This window comes from Moschus berezovskii, chromosome 8, assembly GCF_049115385.1.
Source record: "Moschus berezovskii isolate FMDL1 chromosome 8, NW_MosBer_1.0, whole genome shotgun sequence".
In the NCBI taxonomy this organism is placed as follows: Eukaryota; Metazoa; Chordata; class Mammalia; order Artiodactyla; family Moschidae; genus Moschus; species Moschus berezovskii.
In genome coordinates, this window is record NC_142467.1 from 64,981,180 (window position 1) to 65,008,240 (window position 27,061).

Below are 27,061 nucleotides of genomic sequence, written 5' to 3' on the forward strand. Positions count from 1 at the left end.
ATTTTCTTTCTCCATGAAGCCTTTCCTGACCATTGAAGTCAAAAAGGAACTGCTCTGCTTGCCCATCCCTGCCCCATGATGTCCTCTCGGCTCTTTCAGGACACTTGTCACGGCCTGCCTGTCGTGCCCAGGGAAATGAGACAGCCACACATCTGCAGCTGGAGGGAGAGACTGAGCCCCTTATGCCTTCATCCTCCTGGGAGTTCTTCCTCCTTTAGGGCTTACCCTAGGTGGCCCCTTCTGGATGTCCATGCAGTTCTAGGGGCCCCTTCTCCAGTGCTCCCACTGCATCCAGCACTTGCTTCCCCGAGAGCACTGGGCTAGCTGCCCTGGGATTGTCTGTGCTTGTCTGTCTCCTCACAAACCAGAAGAGCCTCTCCATGCAGAAGAGCAATAATGGCTGATAAAAACTGTGTATTGATTATGTGCTAAGCTGTGCACTAAGTGCCCTTTATGCTCCCATCCATCCTTTGAAATGGTAATACTGTTAACTCAGCTTCCATACGGGGAGGCTGAGGCTAGGAGAATCTAAGAGTCTCATCTGTCTTCACACACTGGGCAGCAGTACCAGGGATTTGAATGGAGGTTTGTCTGAGAGATCCTGCTCTGGCTCTGGTACCTCCCACAACCAATCCCAGAGGAGAGAGGGTCTGAATCACCTTTGGAGCCTCAGCACTTGGCACAAATCACCCAGGACATGTGTCTCTCTCCGGGCTGCTCTGACCTGTCTCTAGGAAGTGGCCAGTAGCCAGGCCATATTTACTCAGGTGCCAGGTGTAACAGGTGGTGGTGGTGGTGGCAGGAGGAGGGGATCTGGCCTCAGAGGCTGGACAACTTCTTACAGACAGGAAGCTCTTTTTGAAAAGAAAGGGCTGGGCTGATGACCAGATGGGCAGCCAGAATGAGACAGCTGAGTTCAAAGAGAGTATTGCAGGGTGACTGACTCCTGAGAACAAAGCAGGCGGTGGCCACACAGATTCATCTGTGTTCCAGCCAGGCCAGTACACCCTCAAGAGCAGCCTCTGCGAGGCTGCCAGGGGTTAGGATGTGAGACTTTGCCACGGGGATCAGTCACCCACCAGGGGTTATTGATATCCTGATGCCCTAGGAAGACCAGGCTCCATCTCCAGGGAGTGAAAGCCCAGAGATGGTCCCTCTGTTTCCTTATTTGTAAAATGGAAAGAATAATACCTGAAAGAGTTAATGGAAGAATTAAATGAGATAATTCTCAAAAGCTCTTTACATACTTCCTCAGTTCAGTTCAGCCACTCAGTCGTGTCTGACTCTTTGCGACCCCATGAATCACAGCACGCCAGGCCTCCCTGTCCAACACCAACTCCCGGAGTTCAATCAAACTCATGTCCATCGAGTCAGTGATGCCATCCAGCCATCTCATTCTCTGTCGTCCCCTTCTCCTCCCGCCCCCAATCCCTCCCAGCATCAGAGTCTTTTCCAGTGAGTCAACTCTTCGCATGAGGTGGCCAAAGTTTTGGAGTTTCAGTTTTAGCATCAGTCCTTCCAATGAACATCCAGGATTGATCTCCCCCAGAATGGACTGGTTGGATCTCCTTGCAGTCCAAGGGACTCTCAAGAGTCTTCTCCAGCACCACAGTTCAAAATCATCAATTCTTCGGCGATCAGCTTTCTTCACAGTCCAACTCTCACATCCATACATGACCACGGGAAAAACCATAGACTTGACTAGACGGAACTTTGTTGGCAAAGTAATGTCTGCTTTTTAATATGCTATCTAGGGTGGTCATAACTTTCCTTCCAAGGAGTAAGCATCTTTTAATTACATGGCTGCAATCAGCATCCGCAGTGATTTTGGAGCCCAAAAAAATAAAGTCTGACACTGTTTCCACTGTTTCCCCATCTATTTCCCATGAAGTGATGGGACCAGATGCCATGATCTTCGTTTTCTGAATGTTGAGCTTCAAGCCAACCTTTTCACTCTCCTCTTTCACTTTCATCAAGAGGCCTTTGAGTTCCTCTTCCCTTTCTGCCATAAGGGTGATGTCATCTGCATATCTGAGGTTATTGATATTTCTCCCGGCAATCCTGATTCCAGCTTGTGCTTCTTCCAGCCCAGCGTTCTTCATGATATACTCTGCATAGAAGTTAAATGGAACACAGTAAATACAAAACAAAATACTAGCTAATTTTGATCCAACTTGACCTTTACATGTGTCTCTTAAAGTAACTGGTCAAACAGTACTGACCCTAAGTTAGAAGTCTTCAGTTCATGAATGCCGTCAAATGACCATACATCTCTGGGCCTCAGTTTCTCTTCTTTAAAATGGGGATGTTGCCATCATCCTGCTCAATATTTGACAAGAATCTGCACTGCTCATGCACAAGGAAGATCATTGGAAAGCCCAGAGCCTGGGGGAAGAGTAGTTATAAATTGTCTTGTCCCTTAGCTAACTTATCCAGAATCTACCTGTGCCAGTAAAGGAAAGGTCTGAGGTTGGGGATTGGATGTAACTGAGAAGCTGAGCTGGTTAAGAAGACAATCTTGTTTTTTGCCAATTTGCCACTGCAAGGGACATGCAGAGACTCTGCTCCACAGCACATCCTCACAGCAAGGAAACCTCTCCACCCCTGAGCTTCCTTAGCTTGGAGCAGTACACAGACCCATAAGTAAAACCTTCACCTTCTTCATGACTTCAAGCCAGGTCTCAAACAGATGTGACAGCTGGAACGCTAACTGAACAGTGCCGATTGACACAGTTATTTGCCATATCTCAGGATGGAAATGTTTGCAAGAGTGTGAGGCTGCTGTAGAAACCCAACACTGAGCCTATCATTGTGTACAGATCACTGGAACGGTGCTCACTCATGGGTGCTGGTGATTCTGCAACCACTTCCCTTCAGATCTGGGGGGCAGGGGGGCACTTACAGGGAGAGGATGCTCAAGGGTGTGGCAGTGGGGATGAGGAGGCCTCCAAGAAGAGCAAAGATGTCCTCTCAGTCAGATGCTGTGCTGGGTGCTCAGGACACAGAGGTGACCGTGACCATCCCCTCCTGATGGAGCCCACAGTCCATCACGGAGCACGTCACAGTGTGGTGTCAGCAGCAATCAGGAGGCCGCCCAGGGTGCTTGAGGAGAGTAGAGCAGGGGGATGCAGTTGACTGAAGAGTCAGGGAAGTTAACCAGGCAGGCAGGGAAGAGTGCGGGCAGCAATGTCAGGCATATTAATTGATCTTGTTCTAAAAACACCCCCCACATTACAGCACAGTGGGACTGGGGTAGAGACAGCTCCGTGCAGACCGAGCAAGTGTGTGGCTCATCCTTGGCCTTGGTATCTACAGCCAAAGAAGCTGAGAAACTGCCGTTCTCACCTTTGTCTGAACCAAAGGGAGTCCTGGCTGGGCTGCTTTGTGCGTTTATCACTAAGACATTCTTGGCTCAGAGTTCGAGGTGCTCAAAAGCATCCCTGAGTAGTGATTGAAGTTTCCAGGTTTGCCTTGGGGAAATTCCTCCAGATCTCAGACTTCTTGTCTTTTTACATTCTGGACGAAACAACACAAGCCCACACATCTGCCTTTGCTATTTTTGCCTGTGGGTCCCTGTCTGATATAAAATATTACCATCTTGTTCATTGCTCACTGTGAATGGCATTTTCATAGCCATTTCTATAGTAATTAAATTTCTTGAGGGTTGTTTTTTTTTTCCAGTGCTGATGAGAGTCGTGAAGGGCTGTCAGGAGTGATGAAAAAGCACAGGCAGGTCTGATCAAGAAGGCATTTTTCCCTGCATGTAGCCAGAAAGGAGACCTGTTCGACATTTAATAGTATTTCTCTAAGTATGCTCCTTGGAGTCCCAGCTTCACACCAGCTAAAAGGTGTTTTGTGAGTAAGACATCCCAAGATCAAGTTTGTTTGGGAAATACTAGATTTAAAAGTGTTGAACAGGTTTCTGACTTTGAGACTTCTTGGAATCTTTCATATGCAGATGGACACTGAAAATCTCCAGGAGAGAAGATAGTACCTGTAGGCATGACCCAGATTCTCCCCACTCTAAGAATAAGATCCTCTGTTGGTTTCCTAGAGCTGCCAAAGTCACAAACTGGATGACTTAACATAACAAAAACTGATCTCTCACTAAGATCATGGTAATTGGTCCCATCACCTCATGGCAAATAGATGGGGAAACAATGGAAACAGTGACAGATTTTATTTTCTTGGGCTCCAAAATCACTGCAGACAGTGACTGCAGCCATGAAATTAAAACATAATTGCTCCTTGGAAGAAAAGCTATGACGAACCTAGACAGCATATTAAAAAGCAGAGACATCACTTTGCTAGCAAAAGTCTGTCTAGTCAAAGCTATGGTTTGTTCAGTAGTCATGTATGGATGTGAGAGTTGGACCATAAAGAAGGCTGAGTGCCAAAGAATTGATGCTTTTGAACTGTAGTGTTGGAGAAGACTCTTGACAATCCCTTGGACAGCAAGGAGATCAAACAAGTAAATCCTAAAGGAAATCAACCCTGAAAGTTCATTGGAAGGACTAAGCCTAAAGCTCCTATACTTTGGCCACAGGATGAGAAGAGCCGACTTATCGGAAAAGACCCTGATGCTGTGAAAGACTGAGGACAGGAGGAGGGGGCAACAGAAAATGAGCGTTTGGATGGCATCAACCGGACATGAATTTAAGCAAACTCCGGGAGATACTGAAGGACAGGGAAGCCTGATGTGCTGCAGTCCATGGGGTCGCAAAGAGCTGGATGTGACTTAGCGACTGAACAACAGCACGGTGCTGGAGGCAAGTTAGTAAAGGTGGTGTCTTAGACTTATCTTTCTCACCTGCATGTCAAAGTCCTAACATCCATCTCATAGGACGGTTGTGATGGTTAAAGAGAGAAATAAGCAGGAGAGTGACATGGTCATATTAGTTTTTTGGAAGAAAACTGTCAACCTGGTTTCTGTGTGGAAGATGAGTTGGCAGGGTCCAGGTCTTGATCATGCTGGGCCCCATTTTGGATGCATCCCAGGAAACACCCCATACAGTGTATCTGTCCATGATAACACATGTGTGTGAGAAATGCCCAGATCTCGACTCTGTGAGCTTCTGCTCAGAGAACAGGGAGTCAGGTCTGTCTTTCTGAACCACCATCAGTCAGTTCAGATACCACCATGGGACATGGACAAAACTACTAAAAGTTTGGGGCACATTTTCTCCTCTAAATGTGGGAGTGATACACAAGTGTCCCTTACAACATGACATGAGGACTGAGTGACAAAAAGCATAGCAGAGAGCTTTGATATGCACATAGGGCTCAAGACATGGTGTTGGTAGGGTTTTCGCTCCGCAAAATATTGCCTCCAGAAGGTTACCAAGTGGCCCCCTCAGCCAATTCGGCTTCCTGTGGTCCCAGGGTGGATATCAGAGGCAATTATTAGAAAAAGATCTCATAAGATGCGAAAGTGCTAAACTCAGCCTGTGATCCCCAGTAAAGTCATCCTTAGCTGTGTGCTGAAGCTTCTGACTACCAGTGATGGGTGCAGGGAGAACAAGGTGGCACACAGCCTCGGCTGAACGGACCGGGGAGGCAGCAAGGGATAGGTCATTAGGGCATCTTGAGGGGCTGATGGTCCAGATTCTGAGGTAGATGGGCATCACCGCCATTACTGCAGGGCTGGCGGCCAGGAGCACACTGCAAATGGGGAGAGCTGAGGGTCTCCAGGGAGGGCTGTGGGTCTCCAGATGACTCCATGCAGATGGCAGGGAAGGGGGCTCATCGCTAGACTTACAGGCATGACAGGACCAAGGAGTGCTGCCTGTCAATTGCAAGGCAGGAAAGCGAGCTCCTTAAGGCCCTGGCTCCCTTGTGATTTATGGGGGGCAAAATGTCTCAACCTGCACCCAACCTGGGTTTAGAAACTGAGAGCAAGGGGAGGCCTGGTCGCCATGTGCACAGTGGCACCCACTGTGTTGCTGCTGGCAGAGCATCCTGCAGAGACCCAAGACAGGGAGCCCAGGTGTGCACACAGAGCCCAGGGGAACTTAAGAATTCCCTTCTCTCTCTCTGACAGGGTGCCCGTGCTTTGACCTGCTTTTGCAGACAGTGCCTGTGAAGATAAAAGGGCACCTGCCCACTCCAATACTCATGTCTTGAGAATTCCAGGGATGGGGGAAGCCTGGTGGGCTGCCGTCTATGGGGTCGTACAGAGTCGGACACGACTGAAGTGACTTAGCAGCAGCAGCACAAGGGAAGAATTTCCAACCAGAGTCCCCTCTGGAACTGGGGCAGAGCCTTTGGAGGCAACAGGAAAGAAACCCTAAGGCTGGACCCGCCAGCCATCTGTGCAGAGGAGCTGGGCCAGCAAACACCCAGAAGGACTAGATGCCAGCCTGCAGGGACCTCTTCAGACTGGGGCTCCTGAGCTGGCAGCCCTCTGGCTCAGGGCTTCTCCTCAGCCCGGCACAGTGTCTGGTGTTTAGCACAGGTTCACTCAGTAACTGACAAGGCCTGAAATTCACATTTTCTATGAGTCATGTGAAAAATGTTGATGGAGGTCCAGAGATAACAAAATAAGAGACAATCAGGGTGAACAAGTCCTCAGGCCACGGCATTTAGGTTCTGTTTCCCTGGTGGCTTGGATGGTAAAGAATCTGCATGCAGTGCAGATGCTTGGGTTCCATCCTTGGGTTGATGAGATCCCCTGGAAAAGGGAATGGCTACCCACTCCAGTATTTGTGCCTAGAGAAATCCATGGACAGAGTAGGAGCCTGGTGGGCTACAGTCCATGGGGTTGCAAAGAGCTGGACATGACTGAGTGACCATCACTTTCACTTTTCACTTTTTTCTGCCACTTAATGAGCTCTGCAGCCTCACAGATAAGAAGGCTGCCCGTGATGGGTCCTACCTCTCTACGTAGTTGTGATCACTGATGAGTCCATGAAGAGGTGGTCTTTCACAATCCTGCCTGCACAGAGTATATGTTCAATAAATGTGGGTTCTTGATATTTTTTAATTGATACATAAACCATATAAAATTTTGTATAAAATAAAATACATAGATCTTAAGTATTCCATTTGATGAGTCTGGGCAATATAAACCTGTATAGATACTGTATAAATCTGCTTAGCTATCATCTGAGTCAAGGTCTAGACATGAAGCATTTCCAATCACCCCTGAAAGTTCCCTCATAAACTTTTCCAGTTGATCTCTGCCTCCCTGCTGGCAGAGGCAACTGTTTTCTGATTTCCATCATCATAGATGAGCTTTGTCCATTCGAGTACTTCATATAAAGGGAGGCATAGAGTATGTTCCCTGGACTCATTTTTCTATATCTGTTTTCGCTGTTGTTGTTCAGGATAATGTTTTTGAAACTCATCCATGTTGTTGTAGGTGTTAGCATTTTGCTGTTTTTTTTTTTTTTTTTTGATTAGTGCATCCTGAATATTCATTGGAAGGACTGATGCTGAAGCTGAAGCTCCAATACTTTGGCCACCTGATGCAAAGAGCTGACTCACTGGAAAAGACTTTAATGCTGAGAAAGATTGAGGGCAGGAGGAGAAGGGGGAAAGAGAGGATGAGAAGGTTGGCTGGTATCGTTGACTCAATGGACATAAGTTTTAGCCAGCTCCAGGAGATAGTGAAGGACAGGGAAGGCTGGCATGCTGCAGTCCACGGGGTCACAAAACATCAGACACAACTTAGCAACTGAACAACAATAACATTGGTGAATAGTATTCCATGTATGCCCTGGAGGAGAAAATGGCTATTCACTCCAGTATTCTTGCTGGGATAATCCCATAGACAGAGAAGCCTGGCGCACTACAGTCCATGGGGTTGTAAAGAGTTGGACATGACTGAAGTGACTGAGCACGCATGCATGCATTCCATTGTATGAATGTATCACTTGTGAAAAAAATCTATTCTTCTACTGATGAACATTTGGTTTGTTTCCAGTTTAGGGCTATTATAAATAAGTCTATCATAATTATCATATTATGATATAATATCATAAAATATATTTCTTGTACAAATATGTTTTCATTTCTCTTGGGTCAACAGGAGTGAAATCATTGGTCATAGAATAGATATACTGTTGGAAGGTGGAGGGAATGAAAATTGTCCACAGAACTGAGAAGGTATCTTGAGACCAAAAAACAAGGCAGATAGTTCCATACAGTGTATAGATCAGGTTACTATAGGTTCCACAGGGTGGAACCAGGCAGAAACAGTCCAGAAGTATTTGCAGCTGTACTCCACACTGCCAAGGGGCCACTGGGACAACTTTATAGTTAACCTAGGGTATGCAGGTCCATACTTGAAAACAGTAAGTACATTCTTACGTCAGGATTTATGAATGGGTAACTAGCCTCGTGGGCACTGGGAATATGTCAGGGAAGGTCTTCATCGTTGTTTGGTGACTAACGGAGCAGAGAGGCCACCTAGACCCAATGATTGCTAAACAATATCTATTAACCACAAAGTCTTCAATGACAGAGAAGAGATTTACTGCATAGTACAGTCCTAGGTAGGATCAGTGGAAGGACAGGAGGAAGCAAACAGGCTCAAGATGGTGACAGTTATGCTAACAGACATACATTTATGTTTATAGGAAACTGCTAAATCATTTACCAAAGTGACTGTTTCATTTTAGATTCTCACCAGTATGGCATGAGAGGTCCATTTGCTCCATACCCTCACTAGCATTTGGAGTAATCGGCCCTTTTGAAATTTTAAACATTGTATTGCTGCTGCTGCTGCTAAGTCGCTTCAATCGTGTCCGACTCTGTGCGACCCCATAGACGGCAGCCCACGAGGCTTCGCCATCCCTGGGATTCTCCAGGCAAGAACACTGGAGTGGGTTGCCATTTCCTTCTCCAACACATGAAAGTGAAAAGTGAAAGTGAAGTCTCTCAGTCGTGTCTGACTAGTAGCAACCCCAGGGACTGCAGCCTACCAGGCTCCTCTGTCCATGGGATTTTCTAGGCAAGAGTACTGGAGTGGCTTGCCATTGCCTTATTAGGTGAGATATATTATTTCAATGTGATTTTAATTTACATTTTCCTGATGACTAATGATGTTGACTATCTTTTCATGTGTTTAGTGGCCATTTGCATGTCTTACTTTGTAAGATTTCTGTTCTCATTTTTAAAATTGGCTTGTCTTTCTGTTTTGCTCTGTGGAAGTTCTTGACATATTCTAAATGTAATTCCTTTATCAACTATGTGTATTTCATGTATTTTCCCTTCTGTGGCTTACCTATCTCGATTTCCTTAATGGTGTCTTTTGAAGATGAAAACCCAGAAACTTAGTTTTGACAACTAATTCATTATTCTTTCTCTGCATGGTTAGTGCTTTTTGTATCTTGTCTAAAAAATCTTTGCTTGCTCCAAGGCTGTGAAGATTATCTCCTCTTTTTCTTTTCTAGAAGATTTTTGATTCTAGGTTTTACATTTAGGTTTATGATCCATCTCAAATTGTCATTTTTTAAAATTATAGTATTGACTAGAGCCATAAACACTAAGGAAATGCTCAGATTCTTTAGAAGATCAGATGTAAGCCTCAGGTTGAAAAGATATTGATAATATCAGTTCTAAGAAAAAGCCTCTATTAAAGTCATGGCTGACTGACCACAGGCCACAAATGGCTGGCTTATGAACCACCAGTCAGATAAACAGCTATGTTGACTTCCCCATGTTCACTCAGGGGGCACTGAGCTTCCAATTACTAACTCAACCACAGTGTGACCTTACAGTGGCCCTGGGAACCAGAGCAGGTCCAAGCCCAGGCACTCAGTATGAGCACCAGGAGATGGCACTAAGGACACCAGTTGAGCCCTGCCTAGTTGAGTTGGTTCTCAGAAGCCTCCCTGCACTGACAACTTGGAACACGGCATGATTTAGAAAGTTCCTCAGGGCTGGATACAGATACTCCTGAAGATGGCAAGACCCACATGCAGCAGAGCCCTCCAAGCAGCCCAGCACAGTCTAGACAGTTAGGGCAGCAGGTACCAGGGCAGAGTGACGTGGGAACCCGGATCAAGGGCAGTGGGAGGTCATGAAAGCCTGGGTTCCTCATGCAGCAAGGAGGAGAGGCCCTCAAAGGTTGTGCTCTTAGGAACAAACACCTCCAGCCCTGCCTTTGAGAGCCTGCTCCTGGAAGCTCCCCTGGCAGCTAGGGCCTATGAGATGGGTTCTGATCACTTCAAGGATACACCAGGGATGGCCTTCTCTTGGGCCATGGGAGAAAGCTACTGGGGTATTCTTGCTTAGCAGTGCTACCATAACCTCAGTGTCCTACTGGCTCTGCTGGCTCATACATCTGGTCTACCCTCCCATTATGTCAGACCTGACAGTCTCATCATGGTGCTGGCATATGGGATGAGGGGGTGCAGCTAGGACTCAAGGAAAGGCAGGGTCCAGGCTCTGCGCAAAGGAGGTTTTCCAGCTGCCCATACTCTACTGATGAAAATTCTCCAAAGAAAGGAAGGGATGAGCCAAGGTCACACAGCTGGTGAGCGATGGTACAGGGATTTGAGTCTGATCAGTCTGACTTCAGAATCACGTCATATCCTGAGGAAACCAATGGATCAGGGGTGTCTGATTGCTCCTTGGCCTCCTGAGCAGTCTGGAGCAGGGCAGGTACTTCAGCAAAACACACAGCCAGTTGGGCTCTAGATGACCACTGTTTGTGGGAATTCACCTAAAATCACGACCCACCAGGCCCAAGAAGCCTGGCCCTTAGAGGCCAAGCTGAGTCAGCCCTGCAGAGAGGGCAGCCTGTGTGTCACCTCCTTCTCAAGGAGTGAAGCGTTACCTGAGGCAACCTGTGACACTCAGGGTTAATGCAGAACTTCGAGTTTTAAAAAAAGCAAAGTTCTTTTCCTCTGGGTCTCCTTAAAAGAGACTCATTTCAGCATCATTTCTAACTCAAATAATTTTGAATGTCAATTGTGTGTCTTTAATGAGCCCAGAAATTTTCATAATTATCCTTTTTTTTTCCAAAGCCATAATTATAGGTTTGAGTATATGCTACAGACAAGAAATTTAAATAGTGCTTTTTACATGCTTAGGAATTCTGCTTCTTTCTCCTTTCAAAAAATAAAGATGGCTTCCAATCATCTTTCCATTATTTTTTCTTTCTTCTTGAGGTCACCACTGGGAGATGAGACTCTAACTGTCCAGTCCCTCATCCCCACATGTCCCAGTGCCACCTCCCTGCTCTTGCAGGACACAGCAGCTTCTCCCATGCTGGCTCAGGGGTTGAGGGGAAGTCCACTATACACTAGGACCAGCCCCACACCCCTCAGCACAGTGACTGCCTGGAGGCAGGAAGGGTTGTCTACAGCTGTTCTCCAGTATGGAAGGCCCAGACTAGTTCTGAGTGAACCTGGAGACCTCCCACAGGTGTGCAGGGAACTGCCACGCCAATAGGTCAGAACAGGATGGTGTGGCAGACGTTCCCCAGATGAGTTTCCCTCTGTGTGAAAACCTGCTGCTCCCAGAGGTACTCCAAGGCCTGCCCTTGTTGCACAGCTTGGGTTTAAGTTGGCATGTGGGCGGAGGGGCTGAGAGGCAATAGCACAGGAGGCTGGGGAGAGTATTCATTCATTCACTCAGTATTCACTGAGCATCCTGTCCTGGAATTCGCTGCCAACCACATCTCTCTCTTTGTTCAAACCTACTCTAAACCTAGCACAGAATTTGGAACAGGAAATCCAAGAAAAGTAAGAATCAGATCCTCCTCACTCAGAGCTCCTTATGTCCTGACAGCATCACCAAATTTGGCATGACTCACGGCCCTACCTTGGGCTTCCCAGGTCATGCTAGTGGTAAGGAACACGCCTGCCGAGGCAGAAGACATAAGAGACATGGGTTCGATCCCTGGGTTGAGATGATCCCCGGAGGAGGGTGTGGCAACCCACTCCAGTATTCTTGCCTGGAGAATCCCATGGACAGAGGAGCCTGGTGGGGTACAGTCCATGGGATCACAAGGAGTCAGACGCGCCTGAAGCGACTTAGCGCACATGCACGCATGGCCATACCTTGTCCTCAGTGGGAATGGAAAGGAAGCCTCTGCCCCACTCATCTTTGACTCATCTCCTGTGAGCCAAATCAGTCTGCTCCCAACCTAGCGGCCTTGCTAGTCTGTATTCCCCTCTGCTCCATGGCATTCCCAGATACTTCCACATTGAGCGTATGCCATGCACTGCATTCCTTGCTCCTCAAAACTGCCCTTGGGCAGAGATTTCACTGCTACACCCACCCATTTGATGGTGTTGTAGCTGAGGCTTGGCAAGGTCACCCTTGCAGGGGACACAGGGTTCTCATCCATGCATCTCTTCTCTAGATTTGCTTCAAGTCACAGCAGGTTAGAGAGCCAAGACTTGTTTCCTCCTGGGTTATGATCAGCCGTCTCCGTTAAGAAGGGAGAAAGTCTACTCTTGTTGAGTCTTCAGCATTTTCTCTTTTCCCAAAAGACTAAGGCCAACCTCACTTGTGTCCCAGAGCTGCTGGGAATTTGCTTACTTCTAAACCCAAGAGCCCATGTCCCGGGAAGAAGGTTGGGGAGGGAGCAAAAACATGTGGCTGGATTCAGACAGAGGCTCCCAGGGTGTCCATCCTGCGGCTGGGCTCCAAGAGGAAACATAGCCACCTCCAGGACAGGCAGCGGGAGGAAGATGCCAGCACAGCTGTCCCCGGGGTGTGGGCCTGGCCAGACAGAGGCCCTGCGGTGGAAGGCAGCTCTCTGTGAGAATCTGGCAGGGCCTGAAGGAAAAGAAGTCACCTGGGCCTGTGCATGCACCACTCCTGCACACCGGCTTCAGAAAGGTTAGGCTGCCTCCACTCCAGCCCAGCACCCTGCAAAGCCAACTGGGAGAACCCAGGGAAAAAGTAACTGTCTGCTCCTAGGAGACTTAGCAAAGGTTCTTTCCCTGTTGAATTTTTATTGAGAACACACTCTGTGCTGGGTGAGGTCTTGCTCTCAGAGATCTTTTATTCTCATAGACAGAAAATGACAATAAGCAAGAAAAAAGTTGTTAAACATGATAGGTTCAAAGAGTGATGAATGCTGGGAAGAAGGAGAGCAGGAATGTGACTTCATGGGGAGGGAAGGTTTCCAGCGTGGGCTGGGGGCTCGGGGATGCCTTTCTGTGGAGGGGACCACTGAGCTAGCTCATGAGTGACAAGAAGCAGCCGGCCCTGAGAGTATCAGGGAGGAGAAGTCCAGGTAGAGGGAACAGCTAGCTCTTGAGAAGCAGGAAGCTGCAAGTGTGGAGGCTGAAGGGTGAGTGGGAGGTGGGGGGTCCACGGTTAGCCATTCTGGCTGCCAGTGAAAGTATTATCCACTCAGTCGTGTCTGACTCTTTGAGACACTATGCACTGTAGCCCGCCAGGCTCCTCCGTCCATGGGATTCTCCAGGCAAGAATACTGGAATAGATAGCAATTCCCTTCTCCAAGGGGATCTCAACCCAGAGATCGAACCCAGATCTCCTGTATTGCAGGCAGATTCTTTACCATCTGAGCCACCAGAGAAGCTTCCAGGAGGATAATGAATTTTCAGAGAGCAAAAGTCAAAGCAGGGAGCTGATAGAATACTCATTTTAATATTATTATCTGCAGCCATTTCTAGGAGCCGTGTCACATCCCTAAATATCTATGTAGTGTCCTAACTGGGAGCTGGTTTCATCTTCATATACCTCAAGGTGAATTTTGTTTGACCCTCTGCAGCCTTCCCTCCGTGGAGCCCGAGGCTAGGACTGGGCCTCTGAGTATCTGTGTGGGCGGACACATCTGTGTAGCTGGTGGTTCAATAAAAAGGAGTGAATGCAGCACACCGGCCGCCCAGGGGACCGGTGCGTTTCATCCAGGAGCCAAGAGTCTCCTTCAAAGTCTCTTTCTGTCTGCGCTCTGGCCCGCCACGGTCCTGCCCGCTGTTGTGGCTGCCTGGCTTCCTGTGGGATGCTCTGCCCAAGAACAGACACCCTGAGGGGCTGCCAAGGTGAGCGGGTGGCCTGGAGCTCACCAGTCACACCCTCCTCATGGCCTTTCAAGCACGTCTCCTAAAGCATTTGGTGAGGAAATGCTCTTTCTTCAGAATGCTCCATCCCACTGGCTCCAGAAGCCCCAGAAGCCTGTGGGACAAAGGGTCCAGAGGGCTTATCTGGGTGCTGAGGAGGTGATCTCCTTATATGTACTCTACACCCCGAGAGTTGGAGCAAGGCACGGGGAAGGGGGACACTGCTGGCCTCCCTCAGCCTATGAATAGAGTTGCACCCCAACAGCCCCGCTTCCTTTTCTCCCAGCCCTCTCCTGTCTCACACAGCAGGTGCTCTGTGGGCGCTACACAGCAGGGGTGGTGGCAATGTCTCACTGGAGTCTCCATTCCATTCAACTGACAGGGGCTGCTTTGAGAATGGTACAAACAGGGTTTCAGACCATGCTTTGGTTCAAGAGGAAATAGTGAAGTAATAGCTTGTAGATGTCCGCCCTGAGCACAGCAGAAGGCTGTGAAGGTACATGTGTCTGTGCTCAGTCACGCCTGACTCTCTGTGATCCCATGGACTGTAGCCCACCAGGCTCCTCTGTCCATAGGATCCTCCAGGCAAAAATACTGGAGTGGGTATTTCCTCCTCAAGGGGATCTTCCTGACCCACGGATTGAACCCACTTCTCCTGCATCTCCGGCATTGGCAGGCAGACTTTTTACCACTGCGCCACCTGGGAAGCCCCATGCCGGGGGGTACACATGCCGTTTATATGCAGACACTGTCACAGGTCAGCAAGTTTGGAGAGGTCAGAAAGAGACCGAGCGTACAACTGTATGCTTTGTAGCTGAGCATTTTGAAGCTGCCGCGTCACCTAGCACAACTAGTCCCAATGTTCCAATCCGCTCGTGTCCATGTGGGGCTCACAGGAGAGTCCCTACCAAGGAAAAGTCTGCAGCGCCACCCAGGCCTGATCAGTTTCTTTCCTTGACTTGACTCAAAATTCCCTAGTTAAATGGTAACTAAAATAGCCCAGAATCCTCATGGGCAGCCATTCTCCACAGTAGACTATCAGCCTTCTGATCCTTGCTAATATACCCAGCTAAATGGTATGGGTTTTAATCAAATAGAAATTTAAAGAAACTTTAACATTAAACCAACTATGAACATTTCAAATTATTAAAGATCTACTCACAAATCAAATGAGAAAAAAATACACTAAATGAAGGAACCAATGAAAACATGCCAAAGATGTACACCTCTAAAATTTAAGGTGATTCATTTGGTTTCAGCTTCTAATTTGATCTTAGCTCGCATTAAGGTTTATTTTCAAAAGAAGACAATGTAAAGGTATATAGAGGAACTCTCTGCTTTGGGTCTTCCATTCTAATCCAAATCTTGAAGACAGGCCAGATCAGATCTAGCCCCATTGGAAAACAAATATGCATCTCTGAGTTGAGTGGCAGGTTTAATTAGCAGTCACATTCCATTTTAATTGCCAGATTATTAGCAGAGATAGCATCTCCGTGAGTGACTGCATTGCATGCAAATTTGGACTAAGATACTCTGCTATGTCACTTTTTCCAAGGAAATTAAAACAGGCAGACAGGGCTGGCTCCTCTCTGCTCTCAGAGGTGGCTGGTGGCAGTGGCTCTTTCCCCAGAGCTTCTCCTCTGGGGCACTTTTTCATGCAAGTAACCCTCTGAAAGGACACAGTGGGATAAACACTAAAAAAACCTCCTTTATTAACCCATCTGAGATTGTCTATTTCTCTACCTGCTTGACAGACTATCCAAAACAGGTTTAATCAGAAAACCACAAAAACATTCTCAGGGCATTTCACTCTTCATGGACCATTGGCTCTCCTTGTTGGCTGCTCTTAAGTGGGACTCACTTCTGGACAAATAACTAATATGAGTTACTGTCCGTCTCTTTTCAAAAGATACATTAGCTTGAATAACACCATGTGAGTCTTCTGAGTTAAATTCCAGTCCATTTTAGTTCACTGATTCCTAGAATGTCTACATTCACTCTTGCCATCTCCTGTTTGACCACTTCCAATTTGCCTTGATTCATGGACCTAACATTCCAGGTTCCTATGCAATATTGCTCTTTACAGAATCAGACCTTGCTTCTATCACAGAAGAATACACAGAAGAACTGTACAAAAAAGATCTTCACAACCAAGATAATCACGATGGCATGATCACTCACCTAGAGCCAGACATCTTGGAATGTGAAGTCAAGTGGGCCTTAGAAAGCATCACTATGAACAAAGCTAGTGGAGGTGATGGAATTCCAGTTGAGCTATTTCAAATCCTGAAAGATGATGCTGTGAAAGGGCTGCACTCAATATGCCAGCAAATTTGGAAAACTCAGCAGTGACCATAGGACTGGAAAAGGTCAGTCTTCATTCCAATCCCAAAGAAAGGCAATGACAAAGAATGCTCAAACTACCTCACGATTGCACTCATCTCACACGCTAGTAAAGTCATGCTCAAAATTCTTCAAGCCAGGCTTCAGCAATATGTGAACCGTGAAATTCCAGATGTTCAAGCAGGTTTTAGAAAAGGCAGAGGCACCAGAGATCAAATTGCCAAAATCCGCTGGATCATGGAGAAAGCAAGAGAGTTCCAGAAAAAACATCTATTTCTGCTTCACTGACTATGCCAAAGCCTTTGACTGTGTGGATCACAATAAACTGTGGAACATTCTGAAAGAGATGGGAATACCAGACCACCTGACCTGCCTCTTGAGAAACCTGTATGCAGGTCAGGAAGCAACAGTTAGAACTGTACATGGAACAACAAACTGGTTCCAAATAGGAAAAGGAGTACATCAAGGTTGTATATTGTCACCCTGCTTATTTAACTTATATGCAGAGTACATCATGAGGAACGCTGGGCTGGAAGAAGCACAAGCTGGAATCAAGATTGCCGGGAGAAATATCAATAACCTCAGATATGCAGATGACACCACCCTTATGGCAGAAAGTGAAGAGGAACTAAAAAACCTCTTGATGAAAGTGAAAGAGGAGAGTGAAAAGGTTGGCTTGAAGCTCAACATTCAGAAAACGAAGATCATGGCATCTGGTCCCATCACTTCATGGGAAATAGATGGGGAAACAGTAGAAACAGTGTCAGACTTTATTTCGGGGGGCTCCAAAATCACTGTGGATACTGATTGCAGCCATGAAATTAAAAGATGCTTACTCCTTGGAAGGAAAGTTATGACCAACCTGGATAGTATATTAAAGAGCAGAAACATTACTTTGCCAACCAAGGTCCGTCTAGTCAAGGCTATGGTTTTTCCAGTGGTCATGTATGGATGTGAGAGCTGGACTGTGAAGAAAGCTGATCGCCGAAGAATTGATGCTTTTGAACTGTGGTGCTGGAGAAGACTCTTGAGAGTCCCTTGGACTGCAAGGAGATCCAACCAGTCCATTCTAAAGGAGATCGATCCTGGGTGTTCATTGGAAGGACTGATGCTAAAACTGAAACTCCAATACTTTGGCCACCTCATGTGAAGAGTTGACTCACTGGAAAAGACTCTGATGCTGGGAGGGATTGGGGGCAGGAGGAGAAGGTGATGACAGAGAATGAGATGGCTGGATGGCATCATCGACTTGATGGAGGTGAGTTTGAGTGAACTCCGGGAGTTGGTGATGGACAGGGAGGCGTGGTGTGCTGTGATTCATGGGGTCGCAAAGAGTCGGACACAACTGAGAGACTGAACTGAACTGAACACCATGTGAGTAGGTCTTGGGCCTACCCAAGGGATCTTCTGAGCCCTCTGGGTTGCTAAAACAGTCACATTGAGGAGGAGGGCAGGTAATACACAGGCTCTACAGCTGGATGGAAATCTTGTCCAGGCCCCTGCCCTCTGCCCAGAGCTTACCTGCCTACTCTCAGCTAACCCTCACAGCACCTCTGGTGGTGGGAACTCAGTGATTCCCATTTGATTGCCCTGGAGGCAGAGGTATGAAATCTACATCCAATATCTTTCATTTTATCATTTTGCAAAATTGTTGGGTGGAAAATGCCAAGCTAGATGAATTACAAGCTCGAATCAAGATTGCTGGGAGAAATATCAACCTCAGATATGCAGATGATACCACTCTAATGGCAGAAAATGAAAAAGAACTAAAGAATCTTTTGATGAGGGTGAATGAGGAGCGTGAATAAAAGCTGGCTTAAAACTTAATATTCAAAAAGCTAAGATCATGGCATCTGGTCCCATCACTTCATGGCAAATAGAAGGGGAAATGGTGGAAGCAATGATGGATTTTATTTTCTTGGGCTCCAAAACCACAGGGGATGGTGACTCCAGCCACAAAATTAAAAGACACTTGCTCCTTGCAAGAAAAGCTATGTCAAACATATACAGCATGCTAAAAAACAGAGACATCACTTTGCTGACAAAGGTCTGTATAGTCAAAGCTATGGATTTTCTAGCAGTCATTTATGGATGTGAGAATTGGACCATAAAGAAAGCTGAGTGCCAAAGCATTGATGCTTTTGAACTGTGGTGTTGGAGAAGACTCTTGAGAGTCCCTTGAACATCAAGGAGATCAAACCAGTCAACCCTAAAAGAAATCAACCCTGAGTATTCATTGGAAGGACTAATGTTGAAGCTGAAGCTCTAATACTTTGGCTGCCTGTGCGAAGAGCTGACTCATTGGAAAAGACCCTGATGCTGGGAAAGATTGAAAGCAAAAGGAGAAGAGGGTGGCAGAGGATGAGATGGTTAGATAGCATCATCAACTCAATGGACACGAATTTGAGCAAACTCCAGGACATAGCAAAGGACACAGGAGCCTGGTGTGTTTCAGGCCATGAGGTCACAGAAAGTCAGACATGACTTATCCAGAAACAACAACATCAAGTACTTTTGAGAAAAGATCGGCATCATTTATGGGTGAGCAATTTGGTCACCAAGTTTATCTGTTTTTTTCCAGTTTTAGCACTGACCAAAGTTCTCTGTCCAGAGTGCCCCTCGGTCCTAGGTAAAGCAGGGTAGTTGGTCAACCTGTTCCTAAATGCCCAAGTAGCACACACAAGGCACCTGAAACAGTGTTTTGCACCTCCAGGGAAGCTACTGGAACACCACTGAGCTTCCTAGAGACCTGACTTGCTCATACTCCCCTCTCCCGCTGCAGCTGGACAGAGGACCAGACCCAGCAGGCTGGCAACCCTGCCTTTTATCACCCTGCCCCCAGCAAGGAGCCCTCCTCCTCAGGCACTGCTGTTTAAGAGCTGGAGTCTCTGAGTAACAGGAATATCTGTGAGTAAAATTTATGATTTGTGTTTCCACTGGAGTCAACCTTTTAACCCCGGGAGCGCTTAATTGCCTTTTCCAGGTTTGGCTTTAATAACCAGCCTGACTCTTGCCAATTCTGGCTGAATTGAGAAGCACTGAGTGTGTGACTGGAGATGGAAAGCTCATTATTTGATACTCGATACAGCTTGTGCCAGATCCTTAATTCACTAGTTTCATGCATTGTGGCATTTTTTCCTAACTGACAGTCAGAAATTCCCTTCATAGGTAAAGACTTCCAAACTCAGGGAGTGTCCTCAAAGCTGAATTTTTATGAGAATGCCTTCCCATAAGACACACTTAGAGAGAACTCCTGATCATAAATTACGGGCTGGCTTTGGAATTCTTGGTCTCTTGGTCTCTCCCAGAGGAGCTCAGTTTTTCTGTCGGGGCCTCCGAGGCCCCACACTCTACCTTCCAAAGTAAGCACAGAGCAAGGTGCCGACATCTGGTTCCTGTTTCCGAATTCAAAATTGATCTGCTGGGTGATTCTTGGCAAGTCACTTAACCTCTCTGAGCTTAAGTTTCCCTAATCCTGGCTCACCAGACACCTCTCATGGGGAGGGGGCTGGTGGCGAGTTAATGAGCAGGTGTTTGGGGCGAGGGGCCCAGATTTGGCCTATGGCACACCAGAAGCAAATCCCCAGGAAAGAGTGGACAGGTAGGGGTCAGGAGACAGAAGGGGTGGAGAATCATAGCATAGCAGTAGCTAAATCTCAAAACACATAAGTGGTTTAAAGCAAGGAAGAAGTTATTTCTGGACTCATCCGTATTTTATTCCAAGACAATCAAATCTCCTTGCAAAATTTTAGACCAAGTCTCACTGATTCTTTAAGGCCCCTCTGAGCACACTTGTCTCCACTGTCTTCTCCAGCTCACTTTGGCTCATGCTGGCTTTGTCCTTTCCTGAAGTTTCCACAGCTCTGTGGGACTCCTGCTCCTCCTTGTCTCAGTAGATGAATACTGATACCCCATGTGTCACAAACTTGACAAACCCTGTCACATTCAATTCTCTCTTATATCACCTGAAATCTGGTGTTATCTCCGTTTTGCAGATAAGGAAACTGAGACACAAGGAGGTTTAGCAACTTTAGAGTAACCAGTTCATGCTGGTTTGTCCAGGTCTTTCCCGGCTTTAGCACTGAATGTCCCTTCTCCGGGGAAACCCCTCACTTCCAGGCAAACAGAGACAGCTGGTCACCCAGTTTCGCTGCAAATGCCAGGCTGGCGCAAATGACTGCTCCTTGCTCCTCTCCCTATCTACCCTCAGTCCAAGTCCCCAGCAGGCACAGACCCCCCCAAGGACAGCAACCAGGTGTTAAACCTTTGCTGTTTAAGAGAATCCAGAATAGAGTGGGACTGGGTTAATATTTGCCAAGTTGAATAAAATTATGCCTTCACTCTCATGCAAGAAAATCAGTTTTCCTTTAGTGACATAACTGGGCCCTACTTAGAAGCTATTTTAGGGAAATGCCTTTCACTCTTCAGGATTACAGAGAGCAGGTACTTTGGGGCTCATCTCTCCCCTCTTCTATGTACAGGGAGATGAGTTAGCACTATGGAGTCTCAGGATCTTCAGATTTTTAAGTAAGAGCCACCTCCTGTCGGTAGTCTGTGTGGGTTCAGTGTGCTAATATAGACAACAGAGCTTCAAAAAGGCACCTCTGTTAGCACAGGACTCTGTGATATGAGGTTTAAGCTCTCACATTTACCTCTCAAGGCCCTTTCTTTTAGATACTTGTTCAATAATGTAGGTACATGGTCATCAGATGATAACACTGCCCCACTTGGGAAAATCCACATGAGCATAAACCTCGGTTGACCAGTTCTCTAAACCCCTCCTATAACCAAGTACTGCAGAGGAAGGGTCTATCATATGGGAAGGCACAATAGTTACCTTAGGTTTTAGGGATTACAATTATGAAGGTGCCTGTAGATTCTGTCCTAAGACTAGAGTGGGGCAAGAAGGAACTGATGATAGAGGCTCTGGGGCATCCAGTCCCATCACTTCATGGCAAATAGATAGAGAAACAATGGAAACAGTGGCAGACTTTATTTTGGGGGGCTCCAAAATCACTGCAGATGGTGACCACAGCCATCAAATTAAAAGATGCTTGCTCCTTGGAAGAAAAGCTATGATCAAGCTAACCTGCATATTAAAAAGCAGACATTACTTTGCCAACAAAGGTCCATCTAGTCAAGGCTATGGTTTTTCCAGTGGTCATGTATGGAAGTGAGAGTTGGACTATAAAGAAAGCTGAGCACTGAAGAATTGATGCTTTTGAACTGTGGTGTCGGAAAAGACTCTTGAGAGTCCCTTGGGCTGCAAGGAGATCCAACCAGTCCATCCTAAAGGAAATCAGTACTGAATATTCATTGGAAGGACTGATGTTGAAGCTGAAATTCCAGTACTTTGGCCACCTGATGCAAAAAGCTGACTCATTTGAAAAGACCCTGATGCTGAGAAAGATTGAAGGTGGGAAGAGAGGGGGTGACAGAGGAGGAGATAGCTGGATGGCATCACCGACTCAGTGTGCATGAGTTTGGGTGAACTCCGGGAGTTGGTGATGGACAGGGAGGCCTGGCGTGCTGTGATTCATGGGGTCAAAAAGAGTCGGACATGACTGAACGACTAAACTGAACTGGAACACCCAACTCCTTGCTGCCAGGGGCCAGAGGATTAGCATTTGGCTCCTCCTCTTGACTTAAAGCTTGGGGCTTCCCTGGTGGCTCAGCTGCTAAAGAATCCGCCTGCAATGTGGGAGACCTGGGTTCCATCCCTGGGTTGGGAAGATCTCCTGGAGAAGGGAAAGGCTACCCATTCCAGTATTCTGGCCTGGAGAATTCCATGGACTATACAGTCCATGGGGTTGCAAAGAGTCGGACACGACTGAGCGACTTTCACTTTCACTTGGCTTAATGCAGAGCACTTACCAGAGCCAGCAAAGCAGCATGGGTTAGGGGAACAGACTCTGCAGTTGGACAAACTTACTAGCTATACGACTTTGATCTTATTTATTAATCCCCCTCTGAGTCTCAGTTTCCTCATCTGTAAGGTAGAAGTAATAACAGATCTCATCAGATCGTTGTAAGGATCCACTGAGAAGTGTGTACAAAGTGTTGAAACGCAGTAAGCAATTCAGAGAGTGACAGTTACTATAATCCGATCATGTGGGTAGCCAAGGTCCCACCGACTCCACCGACACTGACCTCTCATGAGGACTGAGCCAGGCTCAGGAGGGGGCAGCTAGTGGTGGAAACATCCCCCCACAGTCCCACCTACCCCCAGCTCCTGCACCAGTGACAGACGCACCTGCTGCTCAATAAGCACATGCTGGCGCACTGAGAAGGGCAGACTGCCTCCCCAGCGAATCTTATTGCATGGGTGAGTGTTTGCTCTTGCTGCAGAGTGCTGGCATTTTAGCCTTTGTTTTCAGCATGTTTACAATGAACCTGAATTTTAGAATCAATATTCATTGGATAACAATCTCCATGTTCCCTCATGGAATCAGTTATTGAGCAATTTCTTTCCACTGTTATTATTTTCCAAAGCTGAAACAGACTGTTCCATGACACGCTGCTTCAGTGTCGCTGAGCCTCTTCACAGACATCCCCATAGCCCTAACTAAACACCATGAATACCATGGTTTCTAAGTCATAATCTCCTGCAGGAACGTCTGTAATATCTAGAGATAGAGACCAGACCCCTAGTAAGGTCAACCTTTCAACTCAGAGAAGAAGTTATCAGGAATCCCACATTCAACAAGACACACTCAGGACAAAGGAAGACACAAGAAGGACAGACCATGAAATGGGAGAGGAGAAGGATCATTAATAAAAGCAGAACAGCTAGAGGCCAAGCTGCCCTGCATACCGTGATAGTCCCTAAAAACATTACTGAAGCCAAGAACCCAGGAAAACAATGTCTATTTATTATGACTACCCCAAGTCTTCATGAAACTGGGAACTTGTGTCAAAGGTGCTCTGTTCACTGAGAATGAAACATACCTTTATAAAAAATGACATAAAAACTAACACTTGTCTTAAATTGACTTGAAGGAAATTACAACAGAATGATTTTTAAAACACTTGGAATAACAGTAGTGTTAGAAAATAAAATGCATACTTAAATACCAAACCTCAGTTATATAGAAACCTCGCTCATGTACAACACCATGTTCCTCAAGTTGGTAATAAATGAAATATTTTCCATGTATAAATTTTGCAATTTTGAGTGCTACCATAAAATCTTTGAAGATTAATCTTTTGATAGATTATTACTGGCTTTTACAGCAAAACATATTTAGCAATTTTTGAAGTGTTTAGGTGGTAAAGTGCTCATGTTCTCACTCAATCTGTAGGTAAATCTGGACGAGAAAATAAGGTTCTTTACTGTCAGTCATTCTTCCCAGTTCCCTGAGGGCTCTCTACTGACAGAGATTCAGATTCACACACTTTGGGTTTGGAGAGCCTGGTGAGCAAAGCCAATCACAGCTTGCATTCTGCTGGGAAGAGGTTGTTCTTGTCAGATTCCTACTGCTCTGTAGAAACCCTTTCTCTTCCTTTGAAAGTCAGTGGACAAACTAGTGGTGGGGCAGGAGAAGGAAGAATGTCCATGGCTTTCCCTTTCAGTGTTTTTGGAATTTGTATTATGAGCATGTGTTGTCTATTGACAAAATAAAAAGTAGCCATGCCTTTAAGGAAGTGAAGGCACAAAATGATTCGGAAAGCCTCACAGGTCTCTTCCAGATGTCAGATAATTGCGAGCAGTCAGCAAGAAATTGTAGCCAGGCATCCAAGGATGCAGCCTGACATCCTAGGTCACCACACTGAAACCAGAGAGTTCAAGGTTACCCCCCAGCCAGCTGACACTGCAGGGAGGATGTCACTTCTTTTCTATTTCAAAATCCTTGGAGACATCCTGGATCCAAACCAGGCTGTGCAGGAGAGATGAATCCTCCAGGGCATCCCTACTGTGTGCTCCACAGGGCTAACTACAAAGCACAGGCATCACCAAGGAACCTTGGGCCTTTGGTGCTCTCCCGAATTCTCAGGACGGAGGACTGAAAAGTACAGGGTAGTATGTGTTCTCTGGTCAGAAGCAGTTTGATGATGACAGGGCTGACCTTCCTGCCAGGCCCATTTCTGGGAAGACATGGAACTCCTGGCCTCGCCCTGTCTTGGCATTGCTGACCACCCAGCTCTTTGACACATATTTGGGTTGGGGGGGACTGCTTTTCCAGATGCTCCCTCCAAATGGAACTTCTGCCTCCACAGCTAGCCACACCCTTGCTTTTAGAAATTTCTTCCTCATCCCATTTTTGAATATAGAACTGAAACATTCCAAGGGAGAGCAGAGGTGATGTTCTCAAGAACTGCTAAGTCAGCTAGAATGCCAGTTGGCAGAAGAGGAGACTGGGAGTGGAGGTGCCTCCCAGTCCTTGCAGCTCCTGGGGGACCAGTAAACATATAGTGCCAACAATTCTGGTCCTAAGCAATCATAAATGGCTTGACTCTCCTCCATGTGCCAGCTCTCTCCTCATTCCCAAATGTTTCTGAACCTCTGCCCTCCCTCCACCCATTCCTTGGCCAACTCTGATTAAACACACAGTATTTTCTCCATTTTCATTCTCTTGGCAACAGTGTGCATTTGCAGGAGGCATGGTCTGGAAAACAGAGGGTTGAAATTAATGCTGCTGGTAGATGCAGTGTTAACAGTGGAAAGACATCTGGTCAATCCTTCAAAGGCTTTTCCAATGGGACTGCAGATCTTAGAAATGGCCACAGTCCTCCAGTGATATGAATCCCTTCTACCTTCTCCCACTGAGCCATCGAATGACTTCTAAGGAGAAGACTTGGTAAATGATGATTAGTAGTAACCATAACAACAATCTAGATATGTTGTTCCTCCCCAGTGAAATCCTGGTAGTATAACATTTCAAAAATTATAAAAAGACTTGTTCAGTAACTAAGTCACGTCTGACTCTTTGCAACACCAGGGACTGTAGCCTGCCGGGATCCTCTGTCCATGGGATTTCCCAAGCAAGAATACTGAGTTGCCATTTCCTTCTCCAGGGGATCTTTCCAACCCAGGGATTGAACCCGTGTCTCCAGCATTGCAGGCAGATTCTTTACTGCTGAGCCACCCAGGAAGCCATAAAAGACTACACCAGTGTAAAGCATTGTTTTCACCTCCTAGACTGGATAAACACCTGTTCATTTTTTAGAGACACTTGCTTGGCCATTTGGTGAACTTGGGTTATATTTGCAACTGGTCCCACCTCTGATCTCTCAAGGATTGATAGCTGGAAGTATATCTCAATAGCCCTTCCTGCTCTAGTTTGTCTTACCCCAAATGAATGTGATTGGTGTATATCCTGCAAGAATGCCCTGTACACAAAGCATTTTATGAATCCGCTGATTCTCCCCAGTACTTCAAGTAAAGATACCTATGTATGTCTATGTCTATGTGTGTGTTAGTCACTCAGCAATGTCCAACTCTTTGCAACCACATGGACTATACCCCACCAAGCTCCTCTCTGTCCATGGAATTCTCCAGAATACTGGAGTGGGTTGCCATTTTCTCCTCCAGGGGATCTTTCCAACCCAGGGATAGAACCTGGGTCTCCCACAGTACAGGCAGATTCATTACCATCTGAGCAACCAGGGAATTCTCTACCATCTGAGCCACCACATATGTCCATAATCATATACATTTATATAGAAAGTGTACAAGTTATACACTTTAAATATGTGTAATTTATTGTGTATCAGTTCTATCAATAAAGGTACAAATAATAATAACTTCTGTAAGAATTATGAGAAAAGAAATGACGAGGTCTGGTGTCTACTCCCAGAACACCTGGCCAGGCTCTGCCTGCCTAAGCTCACAGTCCTGTGTACCTCCACACCCACTGGGCCATCTCTGGTCTGACTGGTCAGCAGCTGGAGCTGTGGCTTGACACTCAAGAACCTGACTTGTAAGCTGAGACTCCAGGTTGCACAGCAGTGGTCACACAGTCCCACTCCTTGGTGAGGAGACTCTCTTCCTGCCATTTAACCTGCTTGGTGATGAACTAATGGTAAGAAATAAGTACAAGAGCAGGCCCGTGGGCTATCCCGGTGCTGATGACAGCTGCACAAAAGCCTGCTGTGTTTAGGAGAAATTCAATGTGGTCAGCTCCTCGCCTGCTCATTTCAGGCCCAAAGCCCACATTACCTCCTTTTATAAGTTTTAATATCCCTCGGAAACGCTTTCCCTTTACATTCTCCATCTCTTCCCTGGAACATCTCCAGAGGGGTCTGTGATTGGGTTGCATACAAGTTTCCAAGCTTGCAACTTCCTTTTGGTCATAAATCACCTCTTACACACTCACTTTTTCCTTATTGTTCTTCAGTATTAATAGCCCCAAATCCCAGGAGCATTTGAAAACTGTTCCAATTTTGGTTTGAAAATCAATTTGGAAGCTAGTGGTTGGCTTTGCTCAGACTTCCAATCCTTCTGAGAAAGAAGGTTAGCTCCAACAAACTGGCCAAATCCAGGATGGGGGCCTGGCCTGATGAACTTCACCATTTTTAAAGTCTTGTTAGTTTTCTCTTGAAATGTTAGATACCTTGTCCTCAGTATTTTTCATTCAACTCTGTCTCTAAAATTAAAATGTCAATTCTAGAGAGGGAAAAAAAAAAAAACCTAATACCTTCTGTGTGAGATCTGGTAGACAATTTAAAAAATGTATAGTTCATTTCAGGATAGGTCAACATCCATTATGAAAGCAGAAGAATAAATATGA

The 27,061-nt window shown here is 46.4% G+C and overlaps 1 long non-coding RNA gene across 1 annotated transcript in view; it reads right to left on the reverse strand.

The window, feature by feature from the left end:
- Positions 1–1,526: 1,526 nt before the first annotated feature.
- LOC129559419 (uncharacterized) overlaps positions 1,527–27,061 on the reverse strand; it is a 110,663-nt gene continuing 85,128 nt past the window's right edge. The window contains exon 3 of the long non-coding RNA XR_008686534.2: positions 1,527–2,110. This is a non-coding gene — a long non-coding RNA (uncharacterized LOC129559419). The remainder of the gene's footprint in view (positions 2,111–27,061) is intronic.